The sequence below is a fragment of the Onthophagus taurus genome, chromosome 7 (genome assembly GCF_036711975.1).
Source record: "Onthophagus taurus isolate NC chromosome 7, IU_Otau_3.0, whole genome shotgun sequence".
Classification (NCBI taxonomy): Eukaryota; Metazoa; Arthropoda; class Insecta; order Coleoptera; family Scarabaeidae; genus Onthophagus; species Onthophagus taurus.
In genome coordinates, this window is record NC_091972.1 from 12,727,850 (window position 1) to 12,745,422 (window position 17,573).

Below are 17,573 nucleotides of genomic sequence, written 5' to 3' on the forward strand. Positions count from 1 at the left end.
TAGGGTATCTACTATCCGGCATGCCTAATATCCGGCTTTTCGCAAAATCACTATCCGTTCCATCACTACTTTAAATATATTGCTTGAAATAAGAAATTTTAACATTAAAATGTTTCTTGTACAGAAACTGTTCATTACACTCCCACTTGTAATGGTGTCGAACGTTGAAAAGAGGCAGATTGAATCGAGTAATTCACCTGTCACTCTTCAACGCCAAAAAAGGATCGTGTGAGGCCATTGTTCGTCGAGGATGGTCCTTGTTTGTTTGTGCACCGTAACCGTCGTCATGTTATTGATACGTATACGCTTGTTGGTCGTTGGCTATCGCACCATAACGAAGTGAACTCTCTCTTATTCTCGTTCGAGTATCCCATCCAAGTTATGACTTAGTTTCTCTTTTCGGCTTGTAACAATCCCCTTACTTTTTTTATTCGTTTTTCGGACCATAACGCCATCGATGTCTCGAAACCCGTTAAGATTATTAACCTGCCAGTTTTTGCGGAGGACTCGGTCCGGTGGTAATGATGGAAACCTCTGCAGTAATAAATTAACAAGCTGCTTTTATACTACGACGAGCCGACGATGGCAAAAAGTTGACCGACGCCGGTATGATGAGGGCCGAATAATATTACCGTATAAACACAAGGGAGGCCTTCACATAGCAGATGAAATGGATAATGGATCGATGGATTTGTCCGCGTGAAGACAGCTCGACTAACTGACCGAGAAGAAGACGACGTCGAGTTTCGGCGTTTCTTCACGTTTCTTCATGCTTGCTGTCCCCGTTCGTTAACTCTTTTCTGGGTTCGAGGACTACAACAACAGCAAAAAAACAAGCGTAAAGCCAATTTTGATTACGTTTTCTTGTCTTCGACCGTGTTAACGTAACCAACGGAATTGGTTTCTTCTTGCGCACCCAATTGCTGAACGATTCGACACGAATGAAATGACGGATAATTATCTTATAATTACATTTTGTTTTGTTTTAAATGAAAATTTACGAATTTAAAGCTTCATTATTGATGTTGATTAATAAATTCTTGGGTGTTCCCGACACGTTCTCTTTTCCATCCCACATAACATGTGCAATTTGTTTGAACTACATAAACGTCTTTTTACGCCATTATTCGACGCAGGTGTGTTCACCTTATGAGCCGGCTTAATCTGTAACATTAACGCTGCCACCGCCCCCAATATACGGAATTTTATTAGTCACGTTTCTCCGGTTAACTTCGTACGGAGAGCAGCTCTTTCAAGTGTGGTAAAGTGAAGACCGCCGTTCGTTCCTCGGAGGCGGCAATTTATTTCGTGCGTAAATCCTATAATTTCGAACGGGCGCCCCCTTTGAAACCAAGAAAACGTGCCGTAATTGGCATCGTACACCTCGGAGAGTGTGGACGGATTTGATTAGGTAATAATCTCATCTGTTTATAAGTTTTATAAGCGAACCTAAATCACATTAACCTAGAAATGGGTAAAGGTTGTTTGCTATTTAAGTAGATTATCGTGAGAATATATTTTTTCATCTTATATCATTTTAACGAAATGTTGATTTTAGTAACTAAACAGTTCTATTTCAGCAATAGAAGTTGCCATGCAAATCGATAACAACATTAACCCTTAAAAAAGCTCCTGGAATTGATAAAATTTCATTAACAGAACTGCCAAAGAAAAAAATAATCATGTTGACATACTTGTTTAATGCCTACTTAAGACTGATGCATGTCCCGAAATATTTTAGACGTCACTGATAAATATGCTTAAAAAAACCTAATAAACTTGGATCATATAGGTCTAGCTGTTACCTATCATGTTTTATGCTGCGTCAATTTGGAAGGGTAAAATTAAAGATGTTAAAAGTAGGAATAAATTAGTTAGTGTTCAGAGAGTGTTAGGTTTAAAAGCTGCTAGGGCAGTATCTAATAATGTTTTTGGTGTTTTATAAGGGCTTTTACCAGCAGATTTAAGATTTAAAGAAATTGCTCTTTGGCAAAATTTGAAAACTGATGTTTTGTATAAAGGAATTCAAATTTTTATGGATGGTGCAAAGAATAAAAATAGATAAGTGCGATGAGTGATGGTCAGTTTTTAATAATTGTGCTAAAAGTTTTATAGATAAAAAATAAAATAAAAGTAAGTTTTAAAATTGAAATAATTAAATTAAAAATAAAAAAACAAAAAAGAACAACAAACAAAAATATTAATTTATTAGTGTAATTGCTATTTTTAGTTATTGTGTATTTTTATAAACGTGCATAGATTTACAATTTTTTATTGAGTAATTGTAGTTGCTTCAAAATTAACGCTTATGGGAGGGAAAGGGGAGGTTGAGAAAGTCGTTGGTAAATTGTTTTCTATCAATCAATCAATCAATCAGATTATAATAATTACAGTATGAATTTTTTTCTTTGTAAATATATAGGTGTAGTACCTTTAGGTGGAGCACCTTAAGATTTATGTTATTAAATTTATCTTTCAATGATACAAGTGTTACCTACCATCTCTAAGCTACTTAAAATTTTTGTTAAAACGTCTTAAACCACTCAGAAATTGTAAAGAGTGACAACCGTTATTGAGAATGCATTTGAAGAGCAAAAATTCTGTCCAGCAATTTTCCTGGACTTTTCACACACATTTGACAGGATGCGGTCTACAAGATGTGCAAAAAGTTAGTGCGTAACTATTGTCATCTACTTAAATCATATCTTTCTGACTGAGAGTTTCAAGTGTCACATAAAGGGACATACTCAACATTGAAACCGATTTTGGTTGATATTCCATAAGGCAGTGTCTTAGCACCACTCCTTTATCTACAGGATACCGCAGCTATTCTAATTTCAAAAGATCTTGTACTTGGAACATTCGCTGATGACATAGTTTTTATATTAAAAGACTCAACTTAAACGAAAGCTATGGAAAAAATTTAAATAGCAGTTAACAAGGTTCATTCATGGACCAGGCATTGGAAAACACAGCTTAACAGCTATCTAACTGTATCTCTTGGAGGTTGCCCCGTTCCTCAAATATTTCGATCTCCATCTTGATGGGACACTGAACTGGAAGCATCATGTTAGATAGAAAGCTAAGCAGATTAGACTTAAAAGAAGACAAATGTACTGGTTAGTCGGTAGAGGTTTCCACCTTGATCTGCGATCAAAGAGGGTACTTTATTAGTCCATAATTAAGCCTATATTCACTTATGGGACATAGATGTGAGATGGGTTGTTTGTAGTGGTGGAACGGATATCCGCATAATGCAACAAGCCGTTTTGAAAAATCACTTTCAGTTCTTGAGAAATAAATTTTTGAAATGATCGACAATTTTTTCGATATTTGCAATTTTCGCCGATTAAGATTTAAAAATTCGTATAAAATCCAGTTCTTGGAATATGAGTATGAAAATTTCCCAAAGTGTTAATTAAAGTATCCTCTTTCCAATGAACCAACCCGTTTTGAAAAATAGCTTTTAGTTTTTGAGAAAACAATATTTAAAGTTTTGATAAAATTTTCGATGTTGCAATTATCATCTCTAACTTTCAAAATTCGCTATAAAATTCATTTCTTGAAGGATCCTTGTGGAAATATCACAAATTATTAATTAAAGTATCCTCTTTTTAATGCAACAAGCCGTTTTGAAAAATCGCTTTTAGTTCTTGAGAAATAAATTTTTGAAATGATCGACAATTTTTTCGAATTTTGTAATTTTCGCCGATTAAGATTTAAAAATTCGTATAAAATCCAACTCTTGGAATATGAGTATGAAAATTTCCCAAAGTGTTAATAAAAGTGTCCTCTTTCCAATGAACCAACCCGTTTTGAAAAATAACTTTTAGTTTTTGAGAAAGCTATGTTTGAAGTTTTGATAAAATTTTCGATGTTGCCATTTTCATCGATAACTTTCAAAATTCGCTATAAAATTCAATTCTCGAAGGATCATTGTGGAAACATCACCAATTATTAATTAAAGTATCTTCTTTTTAATACAACAAGCCGTTTTGAAAAATCACTTTCAGTTCTTGAGAAATAAATTTTTGAAATGATCGACAATTTTTTCGAATTTTGCAATTTTTGCCGATTAAGTTTTAAAAATTCGTATAAAATCCAGTTCTTGGAATATGAGTATGAAAATTTCCCAAAGTGTTAATAAAAGTGTCTTCTTTCCAATGAACCAACCCGTTTTGAAAAATAGCTTTTAGTTTTTGAGAAAACAATATTTGAAATTTTGATAAAATTTTCGATGTTGCACTTTTAATCGATACTTTTCAAAATTCGCTATAAAATTCATTTCTTGAAAGATCCCTGTGAAAATATCACCAATTATTAATTAAAGTATCCTCTTTCTACTGCAACAAGCAGTTTTGAAAAATCACTTTCAGTTTTTGAAAAATAAATTTTTTTATGTTTGACAATTTTTTCGAATTTTGCAATTTTCGCCGATTAAGATTTAAAAATTCGTATAAAATCCATTTCTTGGAATATGAGTATGAAAATTTCCCAAAGTGTTAATAAAAGTGTCTTCTTTCCAATGAACCAACCCGTTTTGCACAATAGCTTTTAGTTTTTGAGAAAACAATATTTGAAGTTTTGATAAAATTTTCGACGTTGCAATTTTCATCGATAACTTTCAAAATTCGCTATAAAATTCATTTCTTGAAGGATCCTTGTGGAAATATCACCCACTATTAACTAAAGTATCCTCTTTTTAATGCAAGAACCCATTTTGAAAAATCACTTTCAGTTCTTGAGAAATAAATTTTTTAAATGTTTGACAATTTTTTCGAATTTTGCAATTTTCGCCGATTAAGATTTAAAAATTCGTATAAAATCCATTTCTTGGAATATGAGTATGAAAATTTCCCAAAGTGTTAATAAACCTCTTTCCAATGAACCAACCCGTTTTGAAAAATAACTTTTAGTTTTTGAGAAAACAATATTTGAAGTTTTGATAAAATTTATGATGTTGCAATTTTCCTCTCCTATCCTCCTTTTAGGGTTGCATCAATAAATCAGCATCAAAAAAGTTCATTTTGTATCTTGGATCCAAATAAGTTGACATATCTTATCAGCTTTCTTATTAATTTCATTTTTATGCAAATATCACAATAATGTGGCAATATAGGGCATCATTTCAGAAATGCACCAGACATTATAACCATAATGCATTACGGCATCCGGCTTTTCGCAAAATCACTATCCATCCCATCACTAGCTGTTTGCTATCACTTCTTTATATACAGCATTGCGCAGATATTCGCTTGGGGCATTCGGTGATAACATAGTTTTTATGGTAAAAGACTCCACTCAAATGAAAGCTATGGAAAAACTTTAAATAACAGATAAAAAGAAAGAACTCTTCTCGAACTCATCTAATATTTACTCTTTACGGTTCATAATTCATTAGCACCACCCACATTTTTACTACTGTCTTGACACATGGATAAACAACATCCATTTTTTATTTTATTTTTAAACATACAAATAAGTCTACTAAATAAATAGATTAAGAGAAGAATACGATGATCAGTCTAACTTATAGTTTTGTATTCTTCCCTAAACTTAGGTACTAATATAATTGAAAAAATGTTTGATAATTATTAGAAAACATATTGAGTTTGCAAACTATTTAGATTAACTAGAAAATAAAATTTCAACAACGTCGAACTAAAAAAAAAATATTTTTCAGAAGTGTTTTAAATTAATGACTATGTTGACCCTTTCAATCTTGTTCTTAGTTTCCCTTTGTTCCTTGGTTCGTCTCGTCCTGTCTTTTTCGTAGTCTTGAGAACGGTTTCACGCAGCGCTAAAACGTATCCTCACCACACGAACCTTATTATCTAACCTGTTCGTCGTCATCCTCTGCCCAGCGTTATAAATACGTTTAGATGGGGGGAACGATTCGACGAACGTGTAATTATGAAAATAGCTCGTGCTTATATTTTGACACCTACACGATCGGCCGTGATAACGGCGTAATATACGACCCAGCGGTATTTACATGTAAATTGGTGAGAGCTAGGAGCGATGGATTGTTGAAAAGATCGTCCAAGAAGCTAAACAAGAAAATAAGTTTTGAGATCTTACAACGACATTTAAAGATAATAATGTACTTAATAAAGATATTCACGATGAACAAATAATTTATTTAATTGTTTTCTGTTGGGGTTTCGAGAAAAATGTGAAATTTGAATTGAAATTTTTCTCTAACAATTCTTTTTGGAGAAAATAATTTCTTGTCGTCTGATAAAGCCGGCCATTAAGGTCGACAACGGGTATTCGGGAGAAGACTGCCGACCCGAAAGAATAAAATTATCATGCATTAGCGAGGCTCGTCGCATAAATATCGGCGTGTCCGGGATATCTTCTTTGCCGTCAGTAATGCTTTAAGAAACAAAGAAACGAAGTCGGTCGAAGAAGCGTGCCATGAAATATGAAGCGATCGGGGGGAGGGCGATTGTTTGGGAGACCCTTTCCCTTGGATCATTTAATAGGTCCAGGTGATTAACAGATGTCCTAAAAATAACGTGTTTAGTAGCGTGACCAGCAGGGGTCTTGGTGCTTGGCCATTGGACGACCCTTTTTTACCACGGACACGCCTATCGCACTCTCCACAGCAACGACCACCAAGAAAGAAGCAAACCAGGAACTAAAAAGAAAAGAGAAAAACAAAAAAAATCGTATTGTGGTTGTTATAAAATTGTGACGAAAAGTTTTTTTTTTGTTTAATAAATTCAGTTTGATTGGAGTGGAAACGTTATTAAGTACCAATTTTGGTTACCGATTTTGTACGGGTAATTACCACTTTAGAATTACACTTCAATTTTTGTACTTCAGTAGTTTGCAGGTTATTGACTTTAAATTCGGTCAATTCTGTGATTATTTCTGTAAAAAAAATATTCTTGGTAATTTTATTTGTAGTTTTGACACTTCAGTCTAAAATTATATCAATGTATACCTAGAACTAGAATCATGCGGATTTAGCCGTCTTCTAAAACTAGAACTAAGACTATACCTAGAACTAGAATCATTCGGGTTTAGCCGTCTTTAGAGACGTGAGGCTAAACCCTAATGATTCTATTTCTAGGTATAGTCTTAGTTCTAGTTTTAATTGTTGTGCAGCGCTAGACCAAGAACTAGAAACATTCTGGTTTAGTCGTCTTAAGAGACGTACGGTTAAACACAAATGTTTCTAGTTCTAGGTCTAATGTTAGTTCTAGTGACAGTACAACTGTATAACTAGAACTAACACTATACCTAGAACTAGAATCATTTGGGTTTAGCCGTCTTTAGAGACGTGTGGCTAAACCCAAATGATTCTAGTTCTAGGTATAGTGTTAGTTCTAATGATAGTACTAGGGTAAAAGTAAAACTAAAACTAGAAGATTTTGTACGGGTAATTACCACTTTAGAATTACACTTCAATTTTTGTCCTCAGACGCACGGCTAAACCCGAAACTTTCTAGTTCTAGGTCTAGTGTTAGTTCTAGTTTTAATTGTTGTGCAGCGCTGGACCAAGAACTAGAAACATTCTGGTTTAGTCGTTTTAAGAGACGTACGGTTAAACCCAAATGTTACTAATTCTAGGTCTAATGTTAGTTCTAGTGACAGTACAAGTGTAAAACTAGAACTAACACTATACCTAGAACTAGAATCATTCGGGTTAGCCGTCTTTAGAGACGTGTGGCTAAACCCAAATGATTCTAGTTCTAGGTATAGTGTTAGTTCTAATGATAGTACAAGTGTAAAAGTAGAACTAACACTAGAAGATTTTGTACGGGTAATTACCACTTTAAAATTACACTTCAATTTTTGTACTTCAGTAGTTTGCAGGTTATTGACTTTAAATTCGGTCAATTCTGTGATTATTTCTGTAAAAAAAATATTCTTGGTAATTTTATTTGTAGTTTTGACACTTCAGTCTAAAATTATATCAATGTATACCTAGAACTAGAATCATGCGGATTTAGCCGTCTTTAAAGACGTGCGGCTAAACCCAAATGATTCTAGTCTAGGTATAGTGTTAGTTCTAATGATAGTACTAGTGTAAAACTAGAACTAAGACTATACCTAGAACTAGAATCATTCGGGTTTAGCCGTCTTTAGAGACGTGAGGCTAAACCCAAATGATTATATTTCTAGGTATAGTGTTAGTTCTAGTTTTAATTGTTGTGCAGCGCTAGGCCAAGAACTAGAAACATTCTGGTTTAGTCGTTTTAAGAGACGTACGGTTAAACCCAAATGTTTCTAGTTCTAGGTCTAATGTTAGTTCTAGTGACAGTACAACTGTAAAACTAGAACTAACACTATGCCTAGAACTAGAATCATTCGGGTTTAGCCGTCTTTAGAGACGTGTGGCTAAACCAAAATGATTCTAGTTCTAGGTATAGTGTTAGTACTAATGATAGTACTAGTATAAAAGTAGAACTAACACTATAGTGTTAGTTCTACTGTACATTACCCGTACAAAATCTTCTACAGAAGATTAATATGTAATTATTTTTGTAATTACCACTTTAAAATTACACTTCAATTTTTGTACTTCAGTAGTTTGCAGGTTATTGACTTTAATTTCGGTCAATTCTGTGATTATTTCTGTAAACAGAAATATTCTTCGTAATTTTATTTGTAGTTTTGACGCTTCAGTCTAAAATTATCTCAATATACAGGGTAATTCAAATTCGACCCCACCATTGGGATCTCAGAAACCATAAGAGATACAGAAATGGTTAAATTAGGCCAAAGTTTCGTATCTTAGAGCTCATCATTTTTCAATTAAGTTTTTGGATCTAGTCGTTTTAGTTTTTAAAATATGGCCGAAAAACAAAAAGATTACTTTTTCGTTTTTGCCTATAACTTCTTTATTTTTCGTTTTTTCATGAATCTAAAAAAACATTCTTAAGGCAACTTTTTATGAAAAATGTCATGACACAACTAGAAATTTTCTCCGACGTTTCGTTTTCGTGAAACTATCATCAGGTTTATTTTTTTTATGAACGCCATATTTGATTTTCACACAAAAAAAATAGGATAATTAATTCTGTCACACAATGTATGTATTTCATTTAAAATAACATTGAATTATTCAAAAAAAAAGAAACGAATATGTTATTAGGAGGCTGTAACTTGTGCGCTAAGTGTTTCCATAGAAACCAACTAACAATACATATGAAGAATACTTCGACTGCCTTAAAAATGTTTTTTCAGATTCACAAAAAAATGGAACATAAAGAAGTTATAGGAAAACACGAAAAAGTCATTTTTTTGTTTTTCGGTCATATTTTAAAAACTAAAATGGCTAGATCCAAAATCTTAGTTGAAAAATGATGAGCTCTAAGATACGCAGCTTTGCCACCATTTAACCATTTCTGTATCTCTTATGGTTTCTGAGATCCCAATGGTGGGGGTAGAATTTGAATTACCCTGTATACCTAGAACTAGAATCACTCGGGTTTAGCCGTCTTTAGAGACATGCGGCTAAACCCAAATGATTCTAGTTTTAGGTATTGTGTTAGTTCTAGTGATAGTACTAGTGTAAAACTAGAACTAACACTAACAGTATATCTAGAACTAGAATCATTGGGTTTAGCCGTCTTTAGAGCCGTGCGACCAAGTTCTAGGTATTGTGTTAGTTCTAGTGATAGTACTAGTGATAGTACTAATGTAAAACTAGAACTAAAACTAACAGTATATCTAGAACTAGAATCATTGGGTTTAGCCGTCTTTAGAGACGTGTGGCTAAACCCAAATGATTCTAGTTCTAGGTATTGTGTTAGTTCTAGTGATAGTACTAGTGTAAAACTAGAACTAACACTAGACCTAGAAATAGAAAGTTTCAAATTACAATTACGTCATTATAAATTGTTGCTATAAGATGATTGTAAGTTTACTTCAATTTTTTTCAGTGTATGACAAAAATAACACAATAGTAGCGCCTCGGCCGCATGCGATCTAGTCTTAATATCACACAATCATACACTCTTCATTCTAAACTCTGCCGAGGTCACTATCGGCCGATGCATTACAGTAAGTGTAGTCTAAAATTTTATTAATTTGACATTAATTGTAGTTCCTCGGCTTAATACCACAAAATCATGCGCTCTTCTTTCTAAATTGAGCCGACGTGGTTTACTATGGAGGCGTTATAATATGAGTTACCCGAGGAGCTACAATTACTTCCTCGATAACTAAAGTAACTTAACTTAACTCTTAATTTAACTTAAGAAGAGTGTACTAAAACTTCTTGACACTTTTCTTTATCAAATATTTTATTACAATTGTAATATTGTTGTCTTCTGTCAGTAAAGTCCTTGGCGGTAAATGAAGAAATAGCAAAGTCGGTAGATCCAATAAGAATGAAAAAAAATGTCTAGAGATAATCGCGCATCGACGTCCCGATTAGATCTAACAAACTGTCAGGTAAGAATTTTCAATCACCAGTCATTATTAATGGACATTCGTCCCGTAGCTGCCGCCCGCGGGTGATTTCCATTCATGCGATGCCGCCGTGATATCGTAACGTGTAAATCCACAATCGACATTCACGGCAATTAAACTTACGAAAGCCGCAGAATTTGATTGATCTATCTTACCGAGAGACACGGTTGATGGGTGGCAGATTGAAACCTTTCTTCAACGCTGACATAATTCTCTGTTATCCTCGCCCATCTTCACGAACATCGTCGTCGACGGTATTTAAATGATAATTAACCCTAATCGATCGTAAAGTTTTTTTAGTGCAGATGAATGGCGGCCAAAATGTAACCACACAAAGATGAACAATAACTAAAAGGAGAAGAGGAGAGATGGGCGAATGGTTTGCGTGGTCGTTTATAAACGATTCATGAACCGGTGCGATAAAACAAAGGAGGTTATTACGGCCGATGGGATCGGGCTTGTTAAGGTTTGCGGTTGAACGTGTGCTTGCAACAATTAGGAACGGAGCATCGTAAAAAATGGTTGTTTTTAAATTGTGGTTGGTTTTATTTTTAATTGGATGCTGGGACATGCCTAGTTTTAAAATCATAACCAATGGGAAAAATTGACCGAAAGATATTTATTTAAAATAAAAATCGTCGGTCCGACACTTTAAGATAAAGTCTTGACCAAACCCGTATCTTTGAAGACTTGAAAAATGTGAATTCCTGTTTGGAAATCGAAACTTCCACGGTCGGTACGATCGAAGAAGCGGCGGCCGCCCATTGAACTATCGGATATCGGAACGCTAAGCCGTCGTCGTCGGTCGTAAACGAGGCTCTATTAAAAGTTTAATTGGCCCATTAAGACTCGACTATTAAAATCTTGCCGAATAGATGGCGGATGCTGGCTTCGTTCCGCACCGGCGAAGACAATCGCTTCATCGCCATCGGCGTGGCACGCTTCGGCGTCCTGTGGGACAACGAAGTACCTCTTTTCTATACCATCTAGTAAGTGGAAGAAACAAAGTTCTTCCATTAGGCTTCGTATGGCACTGTTACTATTAGTCGTGCGTGCCATTGTTTGCCGGGAACGTATCAGAACGTGACCAGCTGTAAGAAATAAGAACACCGAGGTAGAAAGAAAACCGCTTGGAGCTGTGTCGAGGAACATGGTTCCCATGTTTCAATCATAGTCCTCTCCAAATCGGTCCAAGCAGCACAGTTAATTATGCCTTCACGTTGGGATTCCGCACGCGACAGCATTCTTTAACCATTTTCGTCGTACGCCGCGATGCCGGTTTATTGAAATTTCAAACGAAGATGGTAGAAAACGTGCTGTGAACACGGCAAAACTATAGATTGTTTTGCGCAATATTCCGCGATCGTTCTCGTTTCGGTATAGGAATGGGATTTCAGAGGAATTGCACACACACACAAGCATATCGAGGAGGGAATCCTGTTCACTGCGGAAGCAATTTTGTCCGCAGAGTCCCCATTTTGTGTTACGGTGGCAACATCTGCGGGCGCATCATCAAAAATTGCGGCAAAAGTGGAGAGTCGGCGAAACGTGCCCACGTTGTTTTATTAAAACCGTGAATGGGCCATTACGAAAATCTGTTACGGACTTTTTCCGCAACGTGCGAACTTGTGATGAAACCCAGGATGGCCAATACTGCGATAGAACCTCTCTACACCCTTTACGATTATTGCGAAACTCACCAATTTTTTTTTTCCTTTTATTTTACGGATGGTATCTTATTGATCGTAATTTTGTACTCAATTTTACAATAGTTTTAAATATTATCTTGATCTTATCTAAGTTTGAAACCATTGATGGATTATAAAGAAATAGGGAGTGCTTGCCGCAGGCATTATGCAATTAATGTTATATAAAAGTCCGAGGTTTTTATATTAAAACAGGTAAAAATTGTTACTGTAAACTAACTCGAATCTGTGCTCAATCTTACCCAACGTAAGTGCCTAACTACTACAGATACGGAATATAACAACTGGGTTTGTGCTCTATTCTGTTTTAACAAGAAATTGATCATCTACGACTAGTCCTCTACACGACGGAGTTCTCAGGTACATTACAGCCTTTAGACTAGGTACAGAAACTGCAAATCAAACTCAGAGTACTGGAGTTATAATATTTTCTTACATTCAAACTAAAATAACTATAAACTATTAAATTGATTATCAAAGGATTATTTATTACTTGCAAGAACCGCATACAAAACATAGAATAAAATTCCAGATTTACAATGTCAGAATGGAGTCACTATGGGTGATAGTTCGAAAATAAGTTATTTATTTTTAGTTATTGCCGCATATAAAAATAAAGATTAGCTTTTAAACGAATTTAGTCGTATGTACCAAAAACAACTATAAAAAGACATACTAGAAAAACTCCATTCACAATAAAGGCAATGGGTAGACCAGCAATATTTGCATCACTACCAGCAACACAGTGCACCGTTTGCAAGCTTTAGACGTAATGTTTTGTGGTCCTTTCCAGATTTATTTGATTCAAGTTCAACGTTCCTTCGTTGAAACTACTACATGAACCATATAGCAAAGTGGTCATTGTGGGAATTGCAAAGTATCTTCCGTATTTCTGTGAACATAGATATCTTTACAGATTACCCATTTGCAACAGCTTATAATGGCAACTTTCTGCAATCCTTATTAAAACTTCTAGTAGTAGTTATGATTCAGAACAAGAAACAAAGATTTAGGCCACGCTTCAAGTTAAATTGGTTCTTAAAATATCTAGATACGCATTTTCATCTACTATTAAAACGATGAAGTTTAAATCCTGATCCAGCAGCTGAGAAAAGACTTCCACGCCATCACAGATCCATCACCATTCTTCAAAGTTGGTCTTAGGTTCTTTAGTTACAGCTCTATATGTTTCTTTCTCTATATATATCTCTTACCATCACACCCAAGAATATTATATTTACTTTTATCAGTAAATGGAGCTATTTTCCAAAAAGAAAAATCTTTATTCTCGTGCTCTTTTGAAAAATTTTAATCTGATGTTCTGGTTTGTTTTACTAACTGGCAGTTTTTGTTTCGCCTTTCTACCACTTAGATATGTTCCTTTAATCATTCATTTTCAGCAACAACAGACTGTTTTAGTGCACTAAGGAAGGATTTTGCATATATTTTTCTTAATAAATGTCGTCATTCAGCAAAAATTTTGAAACACCTGATTATTGATATTAAAGCGACTTATTGTATCGTACACCATAGAATGACTGGTATGAACAATTTTTGCAATCTCTTGCATAGAAGATTCCTCCTAGAAAAGTTTAATGGTCGTTTAGTCTCTTTATCTAAGTATTTTTTTTAATTTTTCGATTGATTGCCAAGTTTTTACATGCATTTGGCTGTAATTCTTTCCCATAACTATATTAACTTAGAGCATAATTGGTTGCTGTCCAAATTTGAAGAGCTCTAACAATGGATAATAATGAATAGGCGTAGATGAAATACAAAAAAATGCCTTGCGAAAAGATTTTTCCAATAGTTGGCTTTTAAGCTTTCGCGTAAAAATTAATATTCTGGAATGCCACAAGTGCAGAAGTTTTACTGTAAATGCAGACTACTAATATCCATCAAGTTGTGCTTACACCTTATAATTAAGCACAACATAATCGAAGAATTTATATTCAGTTAAAACACTTCAGTTAGCTTCTTTTGGTAGAAAAATAAGACTCCTATAAAAAGGTAATAACGTTGCCAATACTTGATCGGCATCCTTATGCTGTGACATATGTATGACTTCCATTGAGTTACCTACTTCGTAGCTTATCATCTGAAAATATGATATAGTAATCAGAACTCTAATGTTTTGGCACAGACACATGTATGTAGACTTTAATTTCCGAACGTGCATAACGCACCTTATGAGAATTCATCAAGGTTCGTTTCCACTGTGCCTTCTTCAAACTAATATGGTAGGAAGAAAAATAGAGATTTACACCACATTGGTTGACGAAAAACGTGACACTACTTACTATATACCGTGAAAGTTGTTGATCAACAAGAATATATTCAATATTCCATACCACCCCAAAAAACCTGACACCAGATATACTTCTCTATTCCAAACTACAACAGGTTCTATCATTTCAACTTGCCGCCCTAAATATTTTAACGGCATTTTAACGGTCTGCAAATTTTGAGGTAAGCTTGCCATAATAGTATAACTAGATATAACTAGATAGTAAATTGATGCACTTTAATGCTATTAAACTCCTTTCCTAAATTAGTACAAGGGCCTATTATTCATAACCATATTACAGTTAAATGGCTAAAAGGTCGTATTGGAGATAAAGACCGCGATAGTTATTTTATCGATAGATGTAAAAAGCTACATACAAGACAAGTCAAAACAAGATTTAAGGTCTCACCCACTCTTCCCAAACATTATAGATTACTGACTACTGTTTTATATGAAGCTTACTGGTAACATAGAGGTTACAAATTGATTTGTATAATATTTTTGGAGCTCTCCATGCCAAAATAACAACACCCAATAGATTTATGTCTTTCTCATGTTGCTATCTTGTTAAGCCTCGTTAATATTAAGACAAATTATTTCCTCACATTGTATTTTTATTCCGACTTTTTTATGTTTCTTTCAGTAATCATTGTTTTGTGCGGAATCATCAAGATCAAGATGGATATTAATTTTTTACCAAGAATTGTTACCCCCCGGATAACTTCTGGTATTCTCAAGAAAATTGCGGTTTAATTACAACAATAATTATGGGTTCTTGCATTTACGCAATTTCCTTTATTATATTTTTATTACTATGAATACTTGCATTTCCGTCGTTGGTTGTTGTATGAAACTCCTTATTCTTACAGAGCGCGGTATTTCCGACAGTTACGGATTTAAATGTTTTATATTTTTCGCTATCAAATCGTAGGACTCTTCATCTTTCGGTACCTGCGGGCTGTATAAATATATTCTAATCCGAAAAGATTGCGCCCGCATAATAGCAAAGAACACAGTGTTGATTGAGGTCTGCAATTCGATCATTCTCCTCCCGCATAAGGAGTTAGAAACTTCTTTACACTACTTCCCTGATAACATAAATAATTAGAGTTCGATTGATTAGCTCTATATTTCGTTTTATATTTCACTTTTGATTATATGGGATGTAAACCCATTTATTAAAGAACTGTTTACAAAAATAATATTTGTAGTGTTTGTAATAATGAGTTATGTATTTGTTCTCGAAACCTTTCAAGTGTAAGTAAATTAATGAAGCAAACTTAGCTACAAGTTTGGCCGAAGTGTTGAATAAAATATGAAGCGGGAACACTAAATACACGTACATTAAGTGAAACGATCCCATAACGGAGAATTAAGGATTATTTTTCCATTATTCATACGCTGCAACGACAATACAAACAGCGTAATTTCTCTAATTAATTCGCAATGGCGGGTGAAGTTTCCAAGAATGGAATGGTCGTCGGCGTTTACTTAAAAAGTTCTTCACATTATGCTAAAATATACACGTCCCCGTTTCCTCGGTCCGTATTGCTTCGTCGGCGGCGGTGAGATAACACCATGTGTTTGAACGTTGTTGAAAACGTGCAATTTCGTTGACGTTCGAGCTCGTTGAAACTGGGCGCTACTTAAGCTCTCTGACAAACACGCCAATAGGCGGAAGCGTCGGACCTCTCCACGTTTTTCTTCCAGGTGACAAAATAATAACAAGCCTCGATGACGGCACAGCCATGTCGATTCATCGTTATAGTAATCGAAGGGGGCCATATTCTCGTCATGGTACGTAATAAAATGGCCCCTTTTTTATATCTTTTTAAAGCCACCGACCGCGAGCAAGAAAACGAGCATCCAACTCGTTTTCTCTACGAGGGTGGTGGTTGGCGGTTGATTGCATGTTGTCGACGTAATTGCGATTTTATTGCTGATGGGAGAGCGGCAACTGCACGCGGTTAGCTGATACTCTACGCTAATTCACAATGGATGAACAGCGAGGAGTGTGGCCCGTTATGGTGCATTGATAATGAGTTCGTATTAAGCAAATTGGTTTTGGGCGATTAGGCCGCGGAGAAAATGCAGGTGCTTTAAATTACTACCATTAGTTACTTATGAAAGGGGAACAAAAACTGGTACAATGACGCAACTTTGTCACATGTAATAAGCCACAATAATTACGGTCTTCTTTTACTTAGAACCGGTATAATCATTAAGTAACAACGGTCGAGTTGATAGCTAGATATTAAGTCATACCCGGTGCATTCCTCGTGTGTATTTCTATGTACTGAAAATGAGAGCTTTGCATTCGCCCACTCAACCGAATCACTGCTGCGCTCCTTGAAACCAGCTGGATAATATCCCAGACCAGATCAAGATAGCGGAAACGGCACGACAAATCACCGAACACATTTAGCTAACAATATAAATTAAACAATACGAACCTCGGCCGAGCGACGCTCGTGACAAGTTGACTTTTCCCTCCTTCTTCACCGAAGAACCCTTTCAATAACGAAGAGCGAGATGGAATCATTCGTCCGCCCGACGTTATGATTGGCAGGTACAAAGACAGATCCTGTAGGAGATAGCCGGAATGCATAATACATTAGTTATTGTGCCTGTGACAAGTGATGACGTAGAGGCATGTTAAGCGGTGCCCTCTGCGGAACGACGTGGGTGGGCATCCAACAATGCAATATCTGATAACCGATAGCGGAATAATGGGGATTAATGCCGTAAGGTTGATTGTACTCGATGTGCACGATTGTAGTACGAATTTTTCATATCGTATTCTGAAGAAAACAATCTGTTGGTGTACACCCACTAAAGAAATTAATATGTCATGAATCAATAACCTAAAAATTTCAATTCTATATATAGAGTAAAAGAGATTGTTGTATAATTTTCATTGAACTAGAACTAACACTAGACTTAGAACTAGAAAGTTTTGGGTTTAGCCGAACGTCGCTAAAGACGGCTAAACCGTTCTAGTCCTATACTAGCACTGTCATTAGAACTAGCACTATACATAGATCTTGAAACATTCGGGTTTAGCCGTCTTTAGCGACGTTCGACTAAACCCGAATATTTCTAGTTCTGATGTTAGTTTTAGTGACAGAGCTAGTGTTAATTGTTAATCA